The 13824-nt window shown below is 39.4% G+C and overlaps 1 long non-coding RNA gene across 1 annotated transcript; it reads right to left on the bottom strand.

Annotated features, from left to right (window-relative positions):
• Nucleotides 1-1583: 1583 nt before the first annotated feature.
• On the bottom strand, nucleotides 1584-2297 carry LOC140346828 (uncharacterized). Its single transcript, XR_011924338.1, has 3 exons — nucleotides 2230-2297; nucleotides 2031-2149; nucleotides 1584-1939 (listed from the first exon to the last, which is right to left on the bottom strand). It is a non-coding gene; the product is annotated as an uncharacterized lncRNA (long non-coding RNA).
• Between the last annotated feature and the right edge of the window lie 11527 nt (nucleotides 2298-13824).

Genomic DNA, 13824 nt, shown 5'->3' on the forward strand with positions numbered 1-13824 from the left:
GCATCCTGAAGTACTTCTGTCTGCATGACAGACAGTAAGGTTGCCACACATTTGGGGTACGTCAGATGGAAAGTGTAATAATAAGACATAAGATAAATTACCCCCTCACCAAGCTGTTCTTTATCTAATGTTGCAACTGGTGTATTGCCCACCGCAATGATGCACTTGCAACCATCGAAAAGTAGTACAGGACAGGAGAGAGTTCTCTTTTGTAGAAAAACATGGGTCTTCTGAAGGCTATTAAACAGAAAAACAATACATTTTATCTGGGTGTTGTAAATGTCAACTGTTAGTGTGTTCTTAATGCAACTCTATAAAAAGCATTTTACCTTAAGGCTGTGCAATAAAGCCTCACTGGCACACCCCATTTTTTTGGGCGGAAGCGCTGAAGAGGGAAAGAGTGCTGGTAGCGCCTTCAACGCAATGTGGGCATCAGCTGTAACAAAAACTAAAAATAAAATTCCATACAGTAAATTTGAGGTATAAATAAAGCCACTAATAAAACTTACTTTGTTCCATCATCATAGGTGGCTTCATTGCTTTTTTAGACACCCCATAAAAGTGGACTCTGGAGCAGAACTCCCCCCATCTGTCGAACTTGATCCAGGAATTTATCATTGGATGAGTCCAAAATCCTGCGTAGCTCACCCAAAACCTGAAATGAGAAAAGAAGATTATTTGGTGCAACAGTAAAATCAAATCTGACTTATTATAACTTACATTATGAAGCTCCTTGAAACATGGATATGCTTCCAAGATTTGGGCAGCTCTGTTCTCCTCTCTGGTGGCATTTGAGTCAATGTATGCCCTTCTGGCCTGAAACTCAAGATCCAATAACTGGATAACCGCATCTTGGTTTGGCTTTGGCTTCCTATACGTTTCCTGGAGTGTTTTGTAGTGCCTGACTTGTATCAGCAGACTATCCTCTTCCACTAAAATGGAAAAATCAAAGAACATTTCAGTCAACTATTATTTTAATTTACTATTGAAAGCTGATAGGACTTGTTAAAAATGTAATAAAATGATAAAATATCCTCCACTGCAAGAATTTAGGGCGGAAGTTTGCGCAGTAAATTAGCCAAAGAACTGACTTCAGGTTTTACCTTACTGATATGGTTTGACAAGAATGCATTTTGAGTTATCCAAATATGGTCAAATAATGCTTATCAAGAAAATATTGTTTAACAGATTTTGTGTATGGAGTATGTTACATACTGTAGGGTACTTACATGAATTTGAATTAAAATCATCATCAGAATTGCTGGCTGGTGAAAGCAGAATGGTTGATGCCCCCCACTGGTCGATGTCCCACTGGAATCAGCATCAGCATCATAATCTGCCTTTTCCTCATTTAATTCTTTGTCACTCAAGAAGTCAATCCGCCTTTTCTTTGGCCGGCCTCTCTCAGGTGTCGGATCCTGCTTTTTAACTGGGGATTTTATATTTTGCAATCTTTTTAGCAGGTAGGCATTAATGCTCCCCTGGAAACAAATTGTAAATTATTTTCATGGTTGCACCAAAAAGAACAACATTTAGTCTAAAAAGCAAAAACAAAAAGAATCATACATACATATTTTGTGCAGTCATCCTTGTCCTGCAGCATTGAGTAGTATTCCACGATTCTTTTAGCCATTGCAGTGACATCGGTTTTGGGGGGATATTGGACCATTTGACCGGGGCTTGCTCTAAGTAGAGACACCATACTTGTAATGGTCTTCCTCACCAGCCTGCATCTTAACTCTTTAGACATGATACACTCTTCCGTGCCAGTGCTGGCCATGTCACAGTAGTTCTTTCGGCACTGCTCCAATTCAGTATCGGTGTAGACCACATATTCCGGTGGACAGGGGAGCTGCAGGGTCTTCAATGGGGTTGTATTGGGAGAAGCAGTGGTCTGAGGGATAATCGAAGCCTGCTTTGCAGTAACAGTATGGTCTTGCTGTGTTACAGAAATAAACAAACAATGAACTGCAAGTACTAAACATAATGCACATTTGTAGAACCAAATGTTTTAACAAAATAATAAATACCTCTGGATTGAATAATGACCACAATTGTTTCCTTCTTCTGAAATGCTCTGGCCCAAGCAAAAGGTCCCTCAGATCATCACGACTCAGTGTTGAAAGCAAGCTCTCATCAATGTTGGCAGCTAATTACGACAAAAAGACAACATACATTGTTCATACAATGTAGAGCATGTAGACACCAAGACAATATACTTTACGTTACCTTTTAAGATAGATACTGTGACATCATCCAGTTTCTCCATGGCTTTATCACCTGTCAAACAAATTAAATGATTCATGATTATTACTATAGAAAACATTAATGCTAAATTAATTAAATTAAGTTAGTTCAATTACCAAAGTAAACTAACAACTTAAAATAAACCTAAAGATTGGCCACCAAGTAATACAATTTCTGACAAAGTCCAAATATCTAAAATGCTTTTTATTTGAGTCATTAGTTTCAGCTACATGATATAAGCAACGTTTTGAAGACTTGATTAGCATGCCAAGAAATAACCCCACCAACGTTTCAAATAAAATGAAAGAGTAAATTTTATTTTCTTTAAACACATTGAAAATTTCACTCCTGTATTATACCTAATTTATACAAATGTGCTGTGTGGACACTCTGTGGTCCAGTGTGGCGCCAACGCAGCTAGCTAAGTGCAATAGTTGCTAAGCTAACTAGCATCTGTAAGCCTTCTACATTAGCCACAATTTATGCTTAAAAATTCTTGTATTGCAGCTCTACCCATGATTTGACCAAAATTGTATCACTTTTCAATTCTTGCAAAGCATTAGTTATTTGACTAATATAAAAGAGAAATTACCATTTTACCATTTACGACCATTTTTTTCTCGACTGACTGATGACGCAAGATACGCAAGATCGATGCGCAGATCGCTCTGGGTCACAACCATTTGGAAATGGCCATGGGGGTGTAACATTGATTTTGTACAAATTCATACCACCTTGCAATTTAAGATCTCCAAAAATATACATGCAATTTTTATAATATTATATGGGACGTACAATATATAAAACATGGTAACAATACTGCATTACTAAATAAACTTTATTGAGTGGCCTTGACCAAGTCAAAGTCATCGCTTCCGCTTGATCCCGCCGGAATGTTCCACTGACAAAATGAATTAAATAAACTAAATTAATCTATGTCGTTGTTTCATTTTTTTATAAAACATGCTTGATATACATATTTATGTTTTTTCTGTCATTTATTTTGTATGCGCTTTCGGGTCACTGTTGTTCATTATTTCCCCTTCTTATTTTAATAATCCCACGGTGTTTGTTGGTATTGTCCAAACCTAGCGCGGCAGATTATTCTCCATTCAAACAAATTTGAGAAGAAGACACGACAGACTTATCTACAAAAGTGATTTTCTGCTTTTGGGATATCATGGCCTGTTGGAGGTGTGTGTCCCTTTTAAGTCATATTAATACTGCACATGGTCGGAGCCCAGACTTCCGCGTCATTTGTGGAGTGGATGGATGCGCCGAGGAATATCGTGTTTTCAACTCCTTTTATTACCATCTCCGACGCACGCATTCGCATTATTTAGCTACTGGGAACCCTCCAAGAGGATGGCTGACCACCACATCCAACGCAGCAGCCATAGGACGAGAAAACTTTGGTACAGTTGTTTTTTCAGACTGCACCGAAACAAGGTACGGGGCGGAGCAGGTGCGCGCTGTACCCGGAGCGGACACGCCATCTACCGCGTCTGCTTCATCTGCAACGCTGGAGCAACAGGAGCCACCGGGAAGTTTTGTGGAGGTGGAAGATCAATGTCAGAATCAGGTAATGTAACGATTTATGATTTTATGATTACTTTATTCGTGATGCGCAATACGGAGTACAGTTGTTCCGTTATTTCGAGTCGAGACGCTTTAGTAAATAAATGTCTTTGCGTAACAATTCTCCTGGAGACCCCCAAAACGGGCTATTTGTATGAAATCTAGCCTACATGTTTGCATTGGTACGTATGCTGTGTTTGTCACTGCGCACAGAGTGCTCTGGCCTGCGATGAGCCTCAGATCTGTGAGCGCTCCTGAGATGAGAGAGCGAGTCCTTTGCCTTTAGTGGCCTTATTATAGTGGCCTTATTAATGGTCTAGAGAGGTGCACCATCAACACGGTGTTGGTTGGGCGTGCAGTGCATGGTTACCATGGTTACCCAGTGCTCATAGAACTTTTTTCCATCTCCTCTTAACGTTGCGTGCGTCAGGTACAGGTTCTTGCATGAACAAATTGACAAAATTAAAATATTGGCTTTGGTTGATTGAGGTTTTACAGAATAGTAATGCTGGACTAACTATAATACTTTTTCCCCGTTCTGTAGAGTGGAAGAGCAACTATGGATCTTGCCAGATGTGCTGCTGCATTTGCTATTGGTGTGCGGGAGCAATGCCACCTATCTCAGGTAAGATTTGTTTTTATTTTTTTACCAGGCATATTTGGAGTCATGTCAATGTGATGTAAAAACATAAAAACATGGCCATTCTTATATTTTGATACTAGCATGGCAGGTATAAAAAAATGTGGTTATGCATAGTTCCACAGAAATTAAAGTAGAGTCAAGTTCAGAACAAAAGTAGGACAATGTGCAATAGTCAGAATAAATTACCTAGGTAAATATTTTGCGATCTTACGATCAGATTTTTACACACGCAGGTAAAAAATCTGGTTTTAATAATTCAAATTGTATATCTTGCCAATACATCTATAGCTGCTGCTAGTTAATTTTTTTAGTTCATTTGTTTGGCCTATATTGGTGAAAAGATGAAGAACACGCTTTATCATTTTTATACTAAACAAAGAGAGTATATTATTAAAATGTATTAATTCATTTGATGAAGGATATTTTGTTGTCTACCTTGTTATGTTTTTTTTTTTTTATTGAGATGTTATGTTTGTTTTTTAAGATTATTTTTTTCAATGATTGTATGTTTTTCAGAGAAGCGTTAACAACATTGTCTCAGGCATCCAGCAGTATCAAGTGGCACTTCTGAGTTCCCTAAGAGAGAACATCAGGACTGTCTTTGAAAGACATTCCAACATTGAACATTTACAAGAAGAGGTTCTATCAACACTGGATCACTTTCAAGATCCTTTTGCCGTATTTTCCACAGCGAACATGCAGGACAGAGCAATGCAGGAGCTTTGTAACCCTGTCACACCTGAGGAGATTATCATTTCCAAGTATGCCTGCAGAGTTAAAAAGGGAGAATCAAGGGTTCTTGCAATCAAAAACAAGTGTTTCTACTATGTCCCGCTTATTGAAAGTCTTAAACAACTGTTGTCTAACTCAAAAATATTTGAAATGCTCAACACCAGTCCACAAAGTTGCCCCAAAGACAGTTTTGTATATGACATTAATGATGGAAGCATTTTCAAAACCCATCCATTGTTTTCTAAAAAGAAATCTGCTTTACAAGTGATACTGTACTCAGATGAGATTGAAATTTGTAATCCACTGGACTCACATGCAGCAGTAAATAAATTACTAATGTTTTATTACACTTTAGGCAACATAGACCCAAAGTTTAGGTCAAAGCTTGCATCAATCCGACTCCTTGCAATAGCGAAGGCAAAGGACATTGATGAGTGCGGGGTAGATGTTATATTAACTAGAATAGACCAGGATTTGAAGTTCCTGTACAATGGAATAAATATTGATACTGTGAATGGGCAATTTCACCTAACTGGTGCAGTTGTCGCTGTGTGCGGTGACACACTTGCCCAGCATGAGCTTGCAGGTTTTAAGGAAGGAGTTGGTTTTGCATACAGCAAATGTCGTCATTGTGAATGTAAACTTTAATGAAAGGAGCTTCACTAAAAGGACAATGGACCGACACATTAGGCAGTGCATCGAAATCGAAAGGGCTAGCACTGAATTCTTAAAATCCTCCCTCAAAACTATGGCATAAACCGACAAAGCAAGTTGGTTGATTTTCCAGGTTTTAATCTAATAGAGCAAATGCCACAGAATATTATGCACATTATTCTTGAAGGTGTAGCACCTATGGAAATTAAGTGTGTGTTGAAATACCTTATTCTCTCTGGAAAGTTGGAGTTGGACATGTTTAATGCAGCGATGCAGACATTTCCTTTTTCTTCAGTAGACGTGCGTGATAAGTCCTCCAATAAGTGTTGCTACATTAGCCTCAAATGACAATAAACTCAAACAATCATCTGGGCAAATGCTGATATTGATATAGATTTTGCCATTCCTCTTGGACAGTGTAGAGAAAAATCCCCATGTCCGTTTTATTTTGGATTTAATTGAAATTGTAAAAATACTTTTTGCCCATGTTGTGTCTGTACAAACTGTGTTAAAACTGTGTTAAAACTGAAACAAATGATAGAAGATCATCTCAAGCTATTTAGACAACTCTTCCCAGAAAATAATATAATCCCAAAGCAACATTACATGCTGCATCTACCTTCTCAGATGATGTCTCTGGGACCTGTTATAAGGCATATGTGCATGAGATTTGAGTCTAAACACTGTTTCTTTAAACAATGGTCTTCCAAACTGAACTTTAAGAATGTGTGTAAGTCCCTTGTAAATCACAATCACTTATTGGAATGTTGTCAAAATGAAGCAGGCACCGAGCACCCGATTTTTTTACATGAGAAAGAATTGGGTCCTGTTTCAGAAGTTGCTAATATTGAACATGTCAGAACAAAAGTTAGAGATTTCTTAGGGATGGACAATGTACAACATGCAGTGAGGGTGAAGTGGCTTGTTCTGTATGGTAACAAATACATTTGTGATAGGTCTCTGATAATCATCTCTGCAAATGGTTCAATTCCCACCTTTGGGCTTGTAAAAAATATTTTCATTGTTAACTGTGCGTTATATTGCTTTGAATACCAGGTTTATGAAACAATGGGTTTAAACAGATTTTCTTGCATATGAAATTGCTGTACCTAACCTTGCGCAAGCAACAGAACTGACAGATGTTGAAAAACTTCTTGACTATACATGATATTATCCAATCAATTTCAACAGCTGTGTGTACGTTATGACAAAATATAACCTTGAAGATGTCATTGTAGTAAAAACTAAAGATGATTTGGATATTGTAAGGGTTCTGTTTATTACCTTATTTGTAGTGGTTTTGAAATTATGTGCCTAAGCATTCAATAAATGCATATTAAAATGTTATGGATGTCACATTCTTATTTTTAGGAAAAAAAAGTTATTGTACCTAAAATATTCTTGTTTTAAGAAAGGCTCCTATTTTTAACGTCTGAAAACTTGTTCTGCTTGTTTTGCATGTATTCTTACTAGATTATAGATTTAAAAACTAAATAAGAAAAAATATATATATTTTCTTGAAATAAGCTTAATAATCTTACACATTTAGCGTTTAATGAGTGAAAAATTCTCAAAACAAGATAAGTAAGCTTTTTTATCTAGATTTAAGTGAATTAATCTTGGTTAGTTTTATGAAATTTGCAGTGTGCCCTGTGTGGACGGTCCCTCATCTGCCTGAGGAGTGGGTCCAGCTCGACTCAGACGGTCCCTCATCTGCCTGAAGAGTGGGTCCAGCTCGACTCCGACGGTCCCTCATCTGCCTGAAGAGTGGGTCCAGCTCGACTCAGACGGTCCCTCATCTGCCTGAAGAGTGGGTCCAGCTCGACTCAGACGGTCCCTCATCTGCCTGAAGAGTGGGTCCAGCTCGACTCCGACGGTCCCTCATCTGCCTGAAGAGTGGGTCCAGCTCGACTCAGACGGTCCCTCATCTGCCTGAAGAGTGGGTCCAGCTCCAGTCTCCCTCGTGTCCGTCTGTCCGTCTGTGAGAGTTGGATCTCTCCTTCACTGGAACTCCTCCAGGTTTCTACGCTTTTTTCCCAAAGAGGTTTTTTTTGTAGTTTTTCCTGGCCGAGAAGGAGAGTCTAAGGACAGAGGACCCTGGGACATCGTCCCTCGCCACCACAGACATTGTCTGACTTCATCGCCACCACAGACATTGTTGATTCATTTCTCCCTCACAAACTGTATTTAGAAAAACAAGTGTAATTTCAACAATACTGTGCTTCAGTTTATGTGCATTACAACTTCAGAGTTGATCTACAGTTCTTCACAGAGATAAACATTTGACTTTATAACAAAATAAACTTCTCAAGATCTAAATAAAAACTTTTAAATGTACTAACTAACATTTCCATGTCTGTGTAGTTATCTGTACACCTGAACTGACACACCACTAAACTTCTGCTCAAAAGTGCTTGAAGTGCAGCAGAGCCCCGTGGGGGAGGGGCGGCCACCGGCGGCATTGTGGGACGCGTAGTTTTAGCGATAAAAACGATTACAGATGTAACTACGGTTCTATGAAACGATTTAAAAAATAACAATAATAATTAAATATGAATTTGAAATGTTCGGCGGGCCGGATTAAAACGTCTGGCGGGCCGGATTTGGCCCGCGGGCCAGAGTTTGACACCTATGCTTTATAGAAGGTTATTTGTGTTTTTCAACACATGCAGTATTTTAAGTTTGTCCTTATCTCTCACAAACCCTTTATATTCACATACTTTCATGTTTAATGTATAATTAATATTCCACCTTTAATTCCAATAATAGTTTGTACATTTATTTATTGATTTAAAGTTTATCATGGTTTCTGTGTGTCGTCCATATCTCATTGTAGTCTTTACCCACATTGTAGTTTTAATGCTTGGTGAGACTTCCCTTGGTGTGGGGCCATGACAGTGGAGCTTCACCCTGAGTTTGGGGGACAATGACCACACAGGAGCCTCTATCATGAGAATAACCTCACCACGGCACTGAGAGCATGGAGAAGGAAGGGACAACCAGAGAACACAACCAGGAAGTGCTTGGGGGCAAGAGGGAAATATGTCTGTTTATCGGAGAACTCTGCATGTGCATATTGTATTTGAAATTGTAAACTCACAGCAGTGTGAGGGTCAAATTCCCCAACATTTCCAGGGCTGGACTCCTTTTCAAATGGGGTCATGGTTCAGGATACATCCCAAAATACTCTAAACTGCCCCATGTTGAAGACGTGACACCATTCTTTGTCCCTTATGTAACCAGTCCATATATTATTGTATTATAATTACACAAAATCATTATTATTCTTTATTTTAATGATTGTGTTTAATATAACTGGTACTTGATTTACTGTGCTGTATTGGTCCTCCAGTCCCTACTTCTTCTTCGTGTGTTCCCCTTGTGGCACTGGTATAAGTTTGGGGGCCGTGACTTCCTCTTCCCTTTTGATAATTCCGTGTGGGGAAGAGGTCAGTCGTCCCTCGTGTTTTATGTGTTATATATTGATTGATTGTTGTCATCTCCTTTGTAGTTTGGGCTGGATCTGCAGTGCAATGGCTCATGTTCATTTTCACTGTTTTCATGTTTTCATTAAATGAAACACAGAAATCACCTCAGAGCAACATGGATTTGAATATTGAGTCGTTGTATGAAGTGTGGATGTTCTCCCTGTGCCTGGATGGGTTTCTTCCATCGTCCAAAATGTTTCCTTTTGTTTAGTTTGGACAGAGTTGGGCTAAACTCTGAGACGTTCCAATGACTAAAATGATAAAACATATGGATAATTTTCCTGCTACAGACGCTCAGAACATTGGAGTATTCTCCAAACAAGCAAAGTATGAATTAAAATGTGTGAATCATGTAATTTAATGTGAAATGTTTGTTGTTGTTATTTCCCTGGTGGTGAAGCGAAGTATCACGGACCAATCAGATTGTTCTGAAGTGCTCCTCCCACTTATATCATTATAATAAGGCAACATTTTATAAAGCGCTGGCAGAAGATTGTTCTATTCAGTGGGTCAAAATGATCTTGTTCCATCTGCTATGTGCACTGCCATTCCTCACACTGGCACGTAAGTATTTACAACACTTTTATGTACGCAAATAATCTAAAAAGTAATTTCATTCTTACTTTGTTTTGTATTTATTAACAAATATTCTGATGTAAACTTTGTTTCTATGATGGAAATAATAGAAACTGTTCTAAGAATTATTCTCTTTGTTTTGCAGGATGTGCCAGTGATTCTGTGTTTGAGGCAAAGACTTTCAATGTTGGAGAAACAGTGACTCTAAAATGTCCTCGTGATTCTTCTGACAGCAGCAGCACAACTTTGTACTGGATCAGACTCTCTGGAAATGTGCCTGAGTCTTTAGGAGGAACTCCGTCATTTGATGATAAAACATCATATGGATCTCCACATTCTTCCATTAAAACTAAACAAGAACCTGGATCTTTTGTACTGAGTCTTGATGCAGCACAGCCGAGTGACACTGGGTTTTACTACTGTGTGAAAGTACAACTACTGTTCAGAAGTATGACCTTTGTAAGTGCCATATTTTTGAACGTTAAAGGTAAACTACTTTGATATTTTGTCATTTATGTTCTGTAGCTTACTTGAATCTCTTTGACATATAATGACATTCTTCAGGTCCAGACTCAGGCGTGAGCGTGGTGAGTCCAGATCTCTCTGGTCCAGTAGACTCAGGAGACTCTGTGGATCTTCAGTGTTGGGTCCAAACTGAGAATGCTCAGTGTTTTGAGGAGCACATGGTTTGGTGGTTCAGATCTGGACTGGACTCTGGTCCTGGTTTAGTCTACACTCAGAGGAACAGCTCTGGTCAGTGTGACAGGAGCACAGAAGGTCCTGGTCCTCACAAATGTCTCTACACTTTGTCCAAAACCATGAGTGTCTCTGAGGCCGGGACGTACCACTGTGCTGTGGCAGCCTGTGGACTCATTCTCTTTGGAAATGGAACCACAGTCAATGATACAGGTATTTACAGACTTATTAGATTGTGTTGTTTACAGGTCCAAACACGGTTGAATGTGTAAATGTACATAATTGTGTTCTTTATAGTTGATTCTGTTTTTCCCTCACAGAGAAATGCAGGTGTGTTTTACATGAGGCTAATCTGGCTCTTATCCTGCTGAGTAGTTTCTTGGGTCTCGTCTGTTTTACTCTCATTTGTTTGACCACAAAGAATCTCAACAAAAAAACTAAACAAGGCCACGATCAACAAAGAACTGAGGTACCAAAAAATATGTTAATATTAATGTTTCTTATTCAATACATTCTTCTTATTATAATGTTGTTCTTACAAAACAGGTGAGGATAAAGCGGTCGGACTGTGAAGCCGCGCTGCATCGGACGATTGAAGCGGCAGAAACAGAATGTGTCTTCACTTATGTCACTTTTGTTCATGTGAAGTAGAATCAAATCTCTCATTCTGAGGCAGTAAACTTAAAGAAGATAAGAATTCTATAGGACACGATTCTTACATGATGGAAATGTGTAAATATGTAACTTTAGTCTGTTTATTAGTTTTAAAATAGGCACAGTCCAGGACCAGCACTTGGCAACAAATCATTTTTTGTATTTATTTGGACGACTGCAGGTTTAATTATATAATATGGTGGAATAAAGCTTAAAATGATTTCAGTAATTTAAATGTATACATGTAATTATAATTGTTGACACTTGTTATTTTCATGTGTATTTTGAACTACTTTTAAAAGGATAATGTGGAATAAAATCAAACAAATCAAAGAGAACAGCATGGAGTCAGTGTGTGGGGCCTTTTATTTTACAAAATGTTATTATATTTCACAGAGCAATTGATTTCATCCTAAAGACATTTATATTTCAAAAGTATTGGTAAAAAGTAAATGTTTTGTAAAAGATATCATTACGACTAACATTTGCACAAAAGCAGAATACTTAAAATACTACAACAAAAACAAAGTGTCTATATATTCCGGCCTGTTTCCTTTGAGGCTGGTCTATCTGTGCTGGTCTGCTCTCACAGAGGAGTACACACACTCCTGCTCTGCTCTTCTTTTACTGCTCTGTTTCACTTTTCTAGAGGAGAAATTCAGCGCTGCGTAGTTCACATCTGCACTTGTGCCCTGCAAATATGAAGAGGAAATAAACATGTTATAAAATCTCTATACTACAGCGGCACAATTCTTTGTTCAGCATTATCATCACATACCATATTTTCAGAACGCTGTGGACGAGTGACAGTATCAGGAGAATCTGTAAAATATGCCACACTATTACAAAACAGTCACATTAAACTGTAAGAGGAAATGGTCCACATTTAGAATAAGTCACCTCTGCAGTGTGCACAGACTCTCTTCACACAGAGGACGATGATCACCAGCACACAGCCAGACAACAAGACTGACAGAGCCACAGTCACTGGATCCTGATGCAGATCTGGAGGTGGAAATGAAACTATTTAAAGAAGTGACATGTTATTCACCTGGTAGAAGCTAGAAGAGTGGAGCTCCTTAAAGGTGCCATAACATTCTTTTTTTCACGTTTCGTAGTCTATCTTAAGTGTATAATTGATAATAATAAGGGTTGTGCAACACCCATAACATAATAGTTAAGAAATATCACCCAGACCTTGGACCCCCTCACCAACCCGGAAATGCAGACGGCTTGGTTTGAGATTCGCCCCCACCCTTGCGAAGAGCGATCTGGCTCCCCCGCCCAACCCGTGACGTAGTCTCAGAGCGCGTGTGTGCCCCGCCCAACCCGTGACGTAGTGTGTGCCCCACAGCTGTCTGCTCCGCGCTGCGCAGCTCCGCGCCAGTGAGTGAGAAACGATAGAACTTCAGATCAACACTACTTTGAGACTAAATAAAACTGGTATTAATTCTACAGCGTGCGCAGAACAGATATATCTATGTCCTTTGCGCTCTTATTTCCAGGTTTTTCGGTATCAGATAGAACTTCTCTCCGTTTATTTTCCCGGTTGCTGCATCAACTGCCACATAAACCTTCACCATTGTGATAATAGTAAAGAGTGCGATATCATTAATGAAGTTTTGGGCCTCTTTGAACCGTGTTTTGTCGTAAATCGAAGCAAAATGGGCTTGTACGGAGACACGGGAGTCTGGAGCAGCGCCGAGCCGGGGGGGAGGGGGCGGCAGGCGGGAGGGGGGTGAGGGGGGATGATGACGCGTGCCTGTGGTTATGACGCGGTCTTGCCCCACCGCCCGTCAGTTTGGAGATTCGTGGAAAGGAGATAGTCTGTAATATAGCTAAAAACTGCGGGAATCAATCAAAAAAACACTCTGGGTACATATATGAAGCACAAATAGCAATGTCAGAAGGTTAAAAGCTCTGAAAAGTCGATTTTGCATGTTATGGGACCTTTAAAGTGTCGGTTTGTCAGTTTGTATTTGATTGGCTGAAGCTTGTCTACAGTGCAGCGAACTGGTCCAACAGCAGCAGCGGCTGGTCCATTATGGGCGCTGGGGCGCCGCCCCCCGTCAATCTGCCAACTACGTCAATTTTTTTTGTGTTTAAAACAATATCATTTATTCAGAAATATCTTATATTCTTATTAGTGTAAATGTGTAAAATAATAATATATATATCTATAAATAGATATAGATGTATACTTTGCCTGCGGCCTGGCGCAGCCTGCGTCTCTTTCGTACCCGTGGGGCGGTTTGAAAAGCGCCCCAAAGCCCCATAGAAAAGCAATGGGGATTTTTAGCCAATCAAATCACAATCAAAAGTTACTATGTCACTATGGCTTTTGCCATAGGAAAATAGCGACTGACGGGCGCCATCTGGAGCGCCCTTTTGAATGTAGTAGTTACGCTTTTTACGCTAGAGACACAGACATGTGCGCGCGCCTACGAGGAAGTGCCACACGCCGTGTTTTTCGTGTTTACGTCTTAAAACTGCTCAAAACGACTCAAAACGAGCTGCTCAACTGTTTGCTGGCTTTTGTCGTGTTGAAGTGAAAGC

Source organism: Eucyclogobius newberryi, unplaced genomic scaffold, assembly GCF_026437365.1.
Source record: "Eucyclogobius newberryi isolate DKJ021-1_F unplaced genomic scaffold, fEucNew1.0.hap1 SCAF_11, whole genome shotgun sequence".
In the NCBI taxonomy this organism is placed as follows: Eukaryota; Metazoa; Chordata; class Actinopteri; order Gobiiformes; family Gobiidae; genus Eucyclogobius; species Eucyclogobius newberryi.